We start from the raw sequence: 8,834 nt of genomic DNA, 5'->3' as shown, positions 1-8,834 counted from the left end.
GTTTGTTCATGTCCTTTGCCCATTTTTAATGGGGTTGTTTTTGCTTGTTGATTTGTTTGTTTCTTATAGATTCTGAATATTAGACCTTTGTTGGATGCATAGTTTGCAAATATTTTCTCTCATTCTTTAGGTTGTCTGTCTATTCTGTTGATAGTTTCTTTTGCTGTGCACAATCTCTTTAGTGTAATTGCATCCCATTTGTCAATTTTGGTTTTTTACAATGGCTTTTGGGGACCTTGCCAACAATTTTTTTTGTCAATGCTGAATTCAAGAAGGGTATTTTCTAGGTTTTCTTCTAGGATTTTTAAAGGTGTGGTTTTACATTTAAGTATTTAATCCATCTTGAGTTATTTTTTATATATGGTGAAAGTAAGGGGTCCAGTTTCACTCTTCTGCATGTGGCTAGCCAGTTATCCCAGCACCATTTGTTGAATAGGAAGTCCTTTCCCCATTGCTTATTTTTGTTGACTTTGTCAAAGATCAGTGGTTTTAGGTGTGCAGCTTTATTTCTGGGTTTTCTATTCTCTTCCATTGGTCTGTATGTGTGTACAACATCTTGTATCTCTTGATGGAATAATTTAGGAGTAAAAGGGAATAAGATATGGAAAACTTTAGATCAATACTAAACTATGTAAAAAGCCCTAAAACATATTAAAGCTTTAGGATTTGGTAAAATGAAGGAAATCCATGAGTAAATATTCAAATTGTCCTGGAGACAATAACAGTTTTGAGCATTATTCAAACTTTACACTTACTCTTGGGTGATGCTAATTACTGAGAAGGCAAGATTGAATTACCTGTTGAAGCTCTTGAAATGTTTTTCATCAATACTTTTTAATGTTTGAACCAACTTGTATGTAGATGGTGACACCAAACATCCTGACACAGCTTTGTTACAGCCAACATCATTTATCTTTCATGGTGGCAAGAGATCTCCTAGATTCCTGAGACTGGATTGAACCACTGTCTTTATGATGATAATGGTGATAAAATAAATAATGAATACTGTTTCTATAGTTGTTAGCTAAGGCAGTATATTAATAAATCAGTTTTACAAGTATTATCTTTATTTAGGGTTTTAAAAACTGTGATTTCCTTTGGATGTACAATATTGTCAAGTTAATAATTTATTTTTCAATTATTATTAGGGTGTCTGACAAAGTTGGTAAATTTCTATATTTTTATAATGCACTAAAACTATGATCTACCCCAAAGTCAAATTTTTACTAAAGGTGTAAATGTTTAAATTTTTAGCAAGGAGGCATGGTTGTTTCAAAGCTATCAGGTTAACCATTTTAGCAGATTAATATTGGAAAAGAGGTAATTTCTGCAAACATATTTAACATTTATGGCGTATACAATGCAAAGGATACATTGATTATTTTTAAATATACGAGTGATAATAAAAAATGACATGTCAGGGTTAACTAACAGAATGTACCTCAAACTAGGGGAGGAGTCATTTAGAATTTGAACAAGTTATAGACAATCACGAGGTTCACCTTGATCAGAAGAAGAAAGCAGGTAAATGAAGTGAGTTAGAGCAATATTAACAGTAAATATGGGGAGCAGATAGTAAAAGCTTTGATAGGCATTAATATAGTTGGCCAAGGTCAGTTATTTATGAATATTTATGAATATTAGGACATTTACCACATGAGGACCCTTTTAGACAGAGCCTGCCAAGGCTTTCATCAGTTTGGGTAAGATTACCATGGAAATGAAGTGTAGAATGTCATATAGAAGGTCAAGAACTATGATAAGTAAACAATGTCTTATGATGAATTCATAGTTGTTTATAGGCATATCTATAGCACAACACTGCTTTTCCATATACAAACCATGAGAAAAGTTTAGCTTATTTTTTAATGCTTTTATTTAGTATTTGCTGTGATGTGTGATAAGAAATGAGAAGCCTATTCAACACTTGGATCTCAGCTATGGGCTACTCAGCTCAGAGAGAAGTTGCATTAATCAAACATGAGACATACCAAACAGGCCTATTTTTTATCATTTTTTAATAAAAAGAAGGAACAAATCATCATAGATACTTAGTAATATATGGAAAACCCTAAATATAATTTAAATGTAGAAGCCATGAAAAGAGTTTTATTACTTGAAATTTAAGATTCATATTAGGAAAGAGAGAAGGAGAGAAAGAGAAAAAGAAAGAAAGAGAGACAGAGAGAGAGAGAAAGAAAGAAAGAAAGAAAGAAAGAAAGAAAGAAAGAAAGAAAGAAAGAAAGAAAGAAAGAAAGAAGATGTCAGATAAAAGTCGGTTATCATATTGAAATTAGGTCATATTTTTAGGTGTTGAAAGACAACAAAATCTTCAGTCTTGCTTTGGAATAACAATATTTTATCACCAGTAAGATGTTTTTAAATTTTGTTATGAGAAACTCTTTTAAATACAAAAGCATGGCAAGAGAATACAGTATATAAAATATCAATCTATTGTTGAACTATTACGTTTCTTCTTTAATAGTAGGCATTTCATCTACTAAGCTTGATAACATGTGATACATAACACATGCAACAACATCAATGAACTGAAGGACATTATGCTAAATAAAATAATCCAGTCACAGAAGAACAAGTACTGCATGATTCTACTTATATGAGTTATCTAAAAATAGTCAAATTCATAAAAACAAAACAGAATCTTGTTGCCAGGGACAGAGGGCAAGGGGAGACATGAAGTTGCTATTGAATGAATATACATTTTCCATAATGCAACATGAGTAAGTTCCAGAGATCTGGTGTACAACATTATGCCCTATAGTTGACCATACTATATAGTGCAATTAAAAGCTTCTTGAGAGAGTAGATATCAAGTTAAAGCCTCTTGACAAAATAATAAATAAATAGATAGATAAATAAGAAATCCTAACCTGTATCATTCAGGAAAGATTAGGGACTTGGTTGGGATACATTCCTTTATAATTTATTTTAATTGAGAACTTCTGGAAATATGATGCCTTAATACAGAGGAATAAATCTCAGTCACTCTGAAAGCCCAAAGGATAAGATGCTGTGGGGAGAGAAATGTGTTTTATGGACACCTTTCAAGTCATGGAAACAACTTTACCTAATTATACAGCTTATAATATACACTGAAATAAAATACTCTTGCATTTCTCCGTGCTTAGTATTACTCATTTGTAATTATCCCACATGTGTATCACAAAACATAAACTTTACAATCCAAGTCATTTAAGTACTGTGTGCTTCTAAGTTACTCAGAGTGTGATGAAGTTGAACTGTAATTTAAATAAAAAATAATTTTAAGATAAAATGTTTTGTATTAACTGAAATCAAAATTAAGAAGGAAAAAGAAAATATTAGGAAGTCAAATTCAGCCAAATAAAGTAGTAGTATATTATGATTAAGTTGTTTTTATCCCCAGAATGCAGGAAATACTTAACATGAAAACAAACAATGAATATAATTTGTCACACTAACAAATTAAAGGATGCATATAATATGGCCATCTCCGTAGATCTAGAAAAGTATTTAACAAAATTCAATGCCAAGTCATGATAAAACTTTTTATAACTTATATGGCAGTAAGCCTTCTTAAAGATAACCTACAAAAAAAAATCACCAAACAAACAAAAAACACAGCAGATAGTCTACTGAATGGTGAAATGCTAGCATCTTTCCATTTAATGTAAAGAACAAGGTAAGGATACACATCATTATCATTCTTTTTCCTTTTTCTCAGTTTTTTACTAAAGATTTCTACCAGTACAATTAGACAAAAGGAATAAATACACGTACATTTGAGAAAGAAGAAACAAACTGTAATTAACGCAAAGGACACAATTGTCAGATATACAGAAAATCTAAAATAATCTTCTGACATATTATTAAAATTATATGAAACTTTAACAAGGTAGCTTGTTACAAAATTGGTATGAAAATCTATATTTTTGAAAAGCAAAAACAATTAAAGTAAAATGTTACAAAATTCATATGACGATGTACCAAGAAACAAACTGAATAGAATATAAATTATGGAAGTAGACTTACGCCTTTTTTAGTTCTTGCTAAACTACAGGCAGCACGGCATGATCAAGCACTGGAGAAGGAAGAACTTTGTAGTAAATGCGGCTGGGACAATTGAGTCTCCCTAAAAATACTCATAGCCGGCAAAATAACTCAATTCCTTGTGTATTCAAGACCAAAGTGTCAGTGACACAAAGATAATGTTTTTGTAACATATCTAAGGGAAGATTTTTTAAAATAATGGACAAAGTTGCTTTGTCCATTTGTTACGTAAAATAACATACCAAGTTGAAAAATGTTTAGATTGCATTAAAAGCAAATATTGATAAATTGGACTAGATTGGAATACTGTTGACAAGCAAGTTATGAAATAGATTTATTTTTGTTTCATTTTGCTTTTAGAAATCAGGGATTCATTGTTTCATATGCTTGAAGTTTACAATCAGAAGGTATTTTTCATATTTATGAAAGTACATCACTGTATGAAGTACATCACTGTACTTCCTTTATTACATGTTTTAAGACAAATGGTAGCTAGAAATGCCCAAATCTTTTTGTGAGAAGATGGCAAAAGGATATTTGAAAGCAAATGGTGCAGAGCATTTTATCCATGGAATATTATGCACCAGGGAGCTGGGAGTCACTGAGAGAATACTTATGTTCAGGTATATGAAGGCTAGAAATGGGTGTGTTGATTTAAAATTGGCTGAAGAGAACCAAGAAAGGTAGAAAAAAAAGTATAACACATACTGTTACACAACAATTTATTTCAGGGTAAGAAAAGAAGCTTGATAGATATAAAATGTTCTGAGATGACAAATTAAGATAACTTAGTCTCTGAATATTGGAGTAATTCTCAGCTTTAGAATTTTCCTGCCCTATCAGTCTATGTGATTCCCTTCTTTACATGCTAAAAGTGTATCCACTATAAGAACTCCAACTTGTCCTGAGGTTTTGTTATTTATCATCTTTCCTTGTGATTCCCCATGCAAAGTTATCATCAGCTACCAGATGAGGGTCAAGAATTACATTTCCTTTTAATCCAGGATGAGATAAGAGTGACTTTCTGAATGTATAATTAAAACTAGAATGATTTTAACATAAAGGTATAAACAGCTTCTAGTAAATTGCCTGAGAAATTTTAAAGTAAATAACTAAAAATCCAAGTCCCTGATATGTCCAGTAGTGAAAAAGCTAATCTGTATGAGATGTCTCTGTGCTTGTTTTTATTGAATTGTTAACATTATTATCTAACTATATTGGAGCAAACATGAGTATTTATAATCCATAAGCCATTAAGTCATATATTTTGTAAGTTATTAGGAGAAAAGCCTCACTCTACAATGACTCCAAAATGACCACTGGGTCTTGTTCTTAAAACACATCTAATCATAATGTACAGTCCCTGAGACCCTACCCAGTGAAGGTCTCTGACTTTGAATCAGCTGGACCTAGACTAGTTCATAGATCTAGAACAAGTATTGGCAGGCTAGTGTCCCTGGGCCCCTTTGATCAGTTATTGTTTTTGTAAAGAAAATTTTACTAAAACACAGCCACGCCCATTCATTTACACATTGTCTATGACTGCTTTTCCAGAGTTGAATTTTTATGATGAAGAAGATGGTCCTCAAAGTCTTATATATTTTTCTGTGGCCTCTAACAGGAAAAAGTCACTAACTGTTGACCCAGAGAATATATAATGTGCTCTAACATGTTAATTCAATGGGTATAAACTTTACTAGTATTAACTGTTTCCCAGTTATTGGAGTTAGATTTCCAATCATTTCAGTAATGAATAATCCATTAAAAATTTTAGACAGTCGAAGGGATATAAAATGCTACCTGATGGTAACTAATTTACATTTTCTTGCTGACTAATGGTGTAGAGCAGCATTTTATATGTTTATTGACCACTTGCATTTCTTTTGAGAAGTGTCTGTTCAAGCACTTTGCCCATTTTATAAAATTTGTTTGTCTTTTAATATTAATTTGAAGGAGCTCTTTTTGTATACTGTCTATAGTTCTTTGCTGGATACAGGACAGTGAATTTTATCACTTTGTGGATGCATTTCTTGTTTCTTAATGGAGATTTTGATAAGCACAGTGATTAATTTCAAAAATTTTCAATGTTAATTATTCAAATTTTACTTCTATTGATTATTGTGTCTTTTCTACAAATACATTTCTACCTAATTAATGAAGGTATTCTTCTATTTTCCTCTCAAGAGTTTAAGATTTCAGTTTATATGTTTAAGTTAATAAATATTAAATTTTAAGGTGGCATTTATCCTAGCAGAAGACAAAAAAGCCAACTTCCACATTTTGTAGGGAGCAGGGCCCTCTCCTCTTGGTGCCCTTTGAGAGGTCTTACATCAGTCTCTCCTTCCTCAGTGTCCTCCTCAGGATGCTCTTGACCTCTGCATTCCTCAAGCTGTGGATTAGAGGGTTCGGCATCTGATTGAAAAGGCTATGAAACAGGGAAAGGACCTTCTGCTGCTCCTCAGGATGGCGAGACTTGGGGGCCATGTACATGACAATGGCACTGCCAAAGAAGAGCCCCACACGCAGAGGTGAGAGGAGCAGATGCAGAAGACCCTTCTGCGGCCCTCCCCAGACTGGTTCCTCAGCATGGCTGCCAGGATGCTCAGGTAAGAGACCAGCACCAGGCAGAGCGGCCCCACCAGGATGAACACGGAAGCAGAAAATATGACCACCTGGTTGAGCCAGGTGTCAGCACAGGCCAACTTGAGGACAGACAGGATTTCACAGAAGAAATGGTTGATTTCATGAGCCCACAGAAGGGCAGCCTCAGAATGAGAACTAAATGAATGGACCAGAGCCAGGAGGAAGCTGAGTTCCCAGGATGCCACAGCCAGGACAGTGCACAATCTCCAGCTCATGAGGACATTGTAACGTAGGGAGCAGGAGATGGCTACATAGCGATCATAGGACATCACCACCAAAATCAGACATTCTGTGTTTGCAAAAGCCAAATACAAGAATGTCTGCATTATGCATGGTACGAAGGAGATGGTGCTTTTCTGGTTCGCAAGATCCACTAACATCTTGGGAACACTGTTGGAAGCATAGGACATGTCTGTGATGGCCAGGTGTTAGAGGAAGAAGTACATGGGGGTGTGCAGACTGTGGTCCAGACAGATGAGTCCCAAGATCATGCCATTCCCCGGCAGGCCTATTTATCCCTAAGTTCTTTGTGTTTTCACCATGAACAAACACATTTACTAACCTGGCTATAGTACAATTACTAAAATCAGGAAATTTAATATTGAATTTTTTTTCTAATATACAATATACTCCTTCCACCTCCACTCACCCAGAACCTAATCCAAGATTACATATTATATTTAATGTCACCTATCTTTAAGTTCCTTGCATCTATAATATTTACTCAAACTTTTTTTTTTTGCCTCTCCAGACATTGATGTTTTGAATTTGATATAGCAGTTATTTAGTAGAATGCTCTTCAGACTGGGAGTGTACAATGTTCCTCATGTTTTGATTTGGATTATTAACTTTTCACATTTAAAAAGAATGGCACCCTTCTAGCTGCATTTCAGGAGTACAGGCGTGACGTTAATTTGTCCAATTATTGGTGATGCAAACATGCATACCTTGGTAAAGATGGTGACTCCCAAATATCTTCATACAATATAGTTCTTAATATTTTCCTAATGTAATTTCTGGTGCATATATTAAAATCATTATACAAGTGCACTTCATTTTATTCTGTTTCATTTTATTGCACTTCCCTTTATTGCCTTTCACAGATATTATGCTTTTTTATAAACTGAATGTTTGTGGCACCCCTGAGTTGTGCAAGTCTATCTGCACCATTTTCCCAACAGCATGTGCTTAATTTATGCCTCTACCTAACAACTCAGTAATTTTTCCAATATTTCCAACTTTCTCATTATTATTGTATCTGTTATGGTGATTTGTAATCACTAATCTTTCATGTTACTATTATAATCATTTTAGGGCACTAAGAATCACATTCATATAAAACAGAAAACAATCAATGTTTGTTCTAACTGTTCTGCTAATTAACTCTTCCTCTGTTTCTCTCCCTCTCCTCGGGCCTCCCTATTCCCTGAGACGCAGCAATATTGAAATTAAGTCTATTAACAATCTTACAGTGGCCTCTGTTTGTTCAAATGAAAGGAAAGTCACGTATCTCTCACTTTAAATCAAAAGCCAGAAATAACTAAGCTTAATGAGGAAGGCATGTCAAAAGCCAGGATAGGTTGAAAGCCAGGCCTCCTGGACCAAACAGCCAAGTTCTGGATACAAAAGAAAAGTTCTTGAGAAAAATTAAAAGTGATACTCCAGTGAACATATGAATGATAAGAAAGTGAAACAGTCTTATTGCTGATATGGAAAAAGTTTGAGTGGTCTGGATAGAAGATCAAACCAGGCACAACATTCCCTTAAGCCAAAGCCTCATCCAGAGCAAGGCCCTAACTCTCTTCCCTTCTACAAAGGCTGAGAGAGATGAGGAAGCTACCGAAGAAAAGTTTTTAAGCTAAAAACATGTTGGTTCATGAGGTTTAAGGAAAGAAGCTGTCTTCATAACATAGAAGTGCGAGATGAAGCAGCAAAGTGCTGCTGTAGAAGCTGCCACAGGTTATCCAGATCTAGCTAAGGTTGCTGATCAAGGTACTATTGGAAAAAGATGCCATCTAGGACTCTCATAGCTAGAGAGGAGAAGTCAATGTCTGGCTTCAAACTTCAAAGGACAGGCTGACACTCTTGTTAGGCGCTAATGCAGCTGGTGACTTTAAGTTGAAGCCAATGCTCAGTAACCA

The 8,834-nt window shown here is 34.3% G+C and overlaps 1 pseudogene; it reads right to left on the bottom strand.

The window, feature by feature from the left end:
* Nucleotides 1–2,001: 2,001 nt before the first annotated feature.
* Nucleotides 2,002–8,404, bottom strand: LOC101021106 (annotated as a pseudogene).
* Nucleotides 8,405–8,834: the final 430 nt, after the last annotated feature.

The sequence above is a fragment of the Papio anubis genome, chromosome 4 (assembly GCF_008728515.1).
Source record: "Papio anubis isolate 15944 chromosome 4, Panubis1.0, whole genome shotgun sequence".
NCBI classification, from domain to species: domain Eukaryota; kingdom Metazoa; phylum Chordata; class Mammalia; order Primates; family Cercopithecidae; genus Papio; species Papio anubis.
Note: the sequence above shows the minus strand (reverse complement) of the source record. Positions and strands in the feature narration are given on the sequence as shown.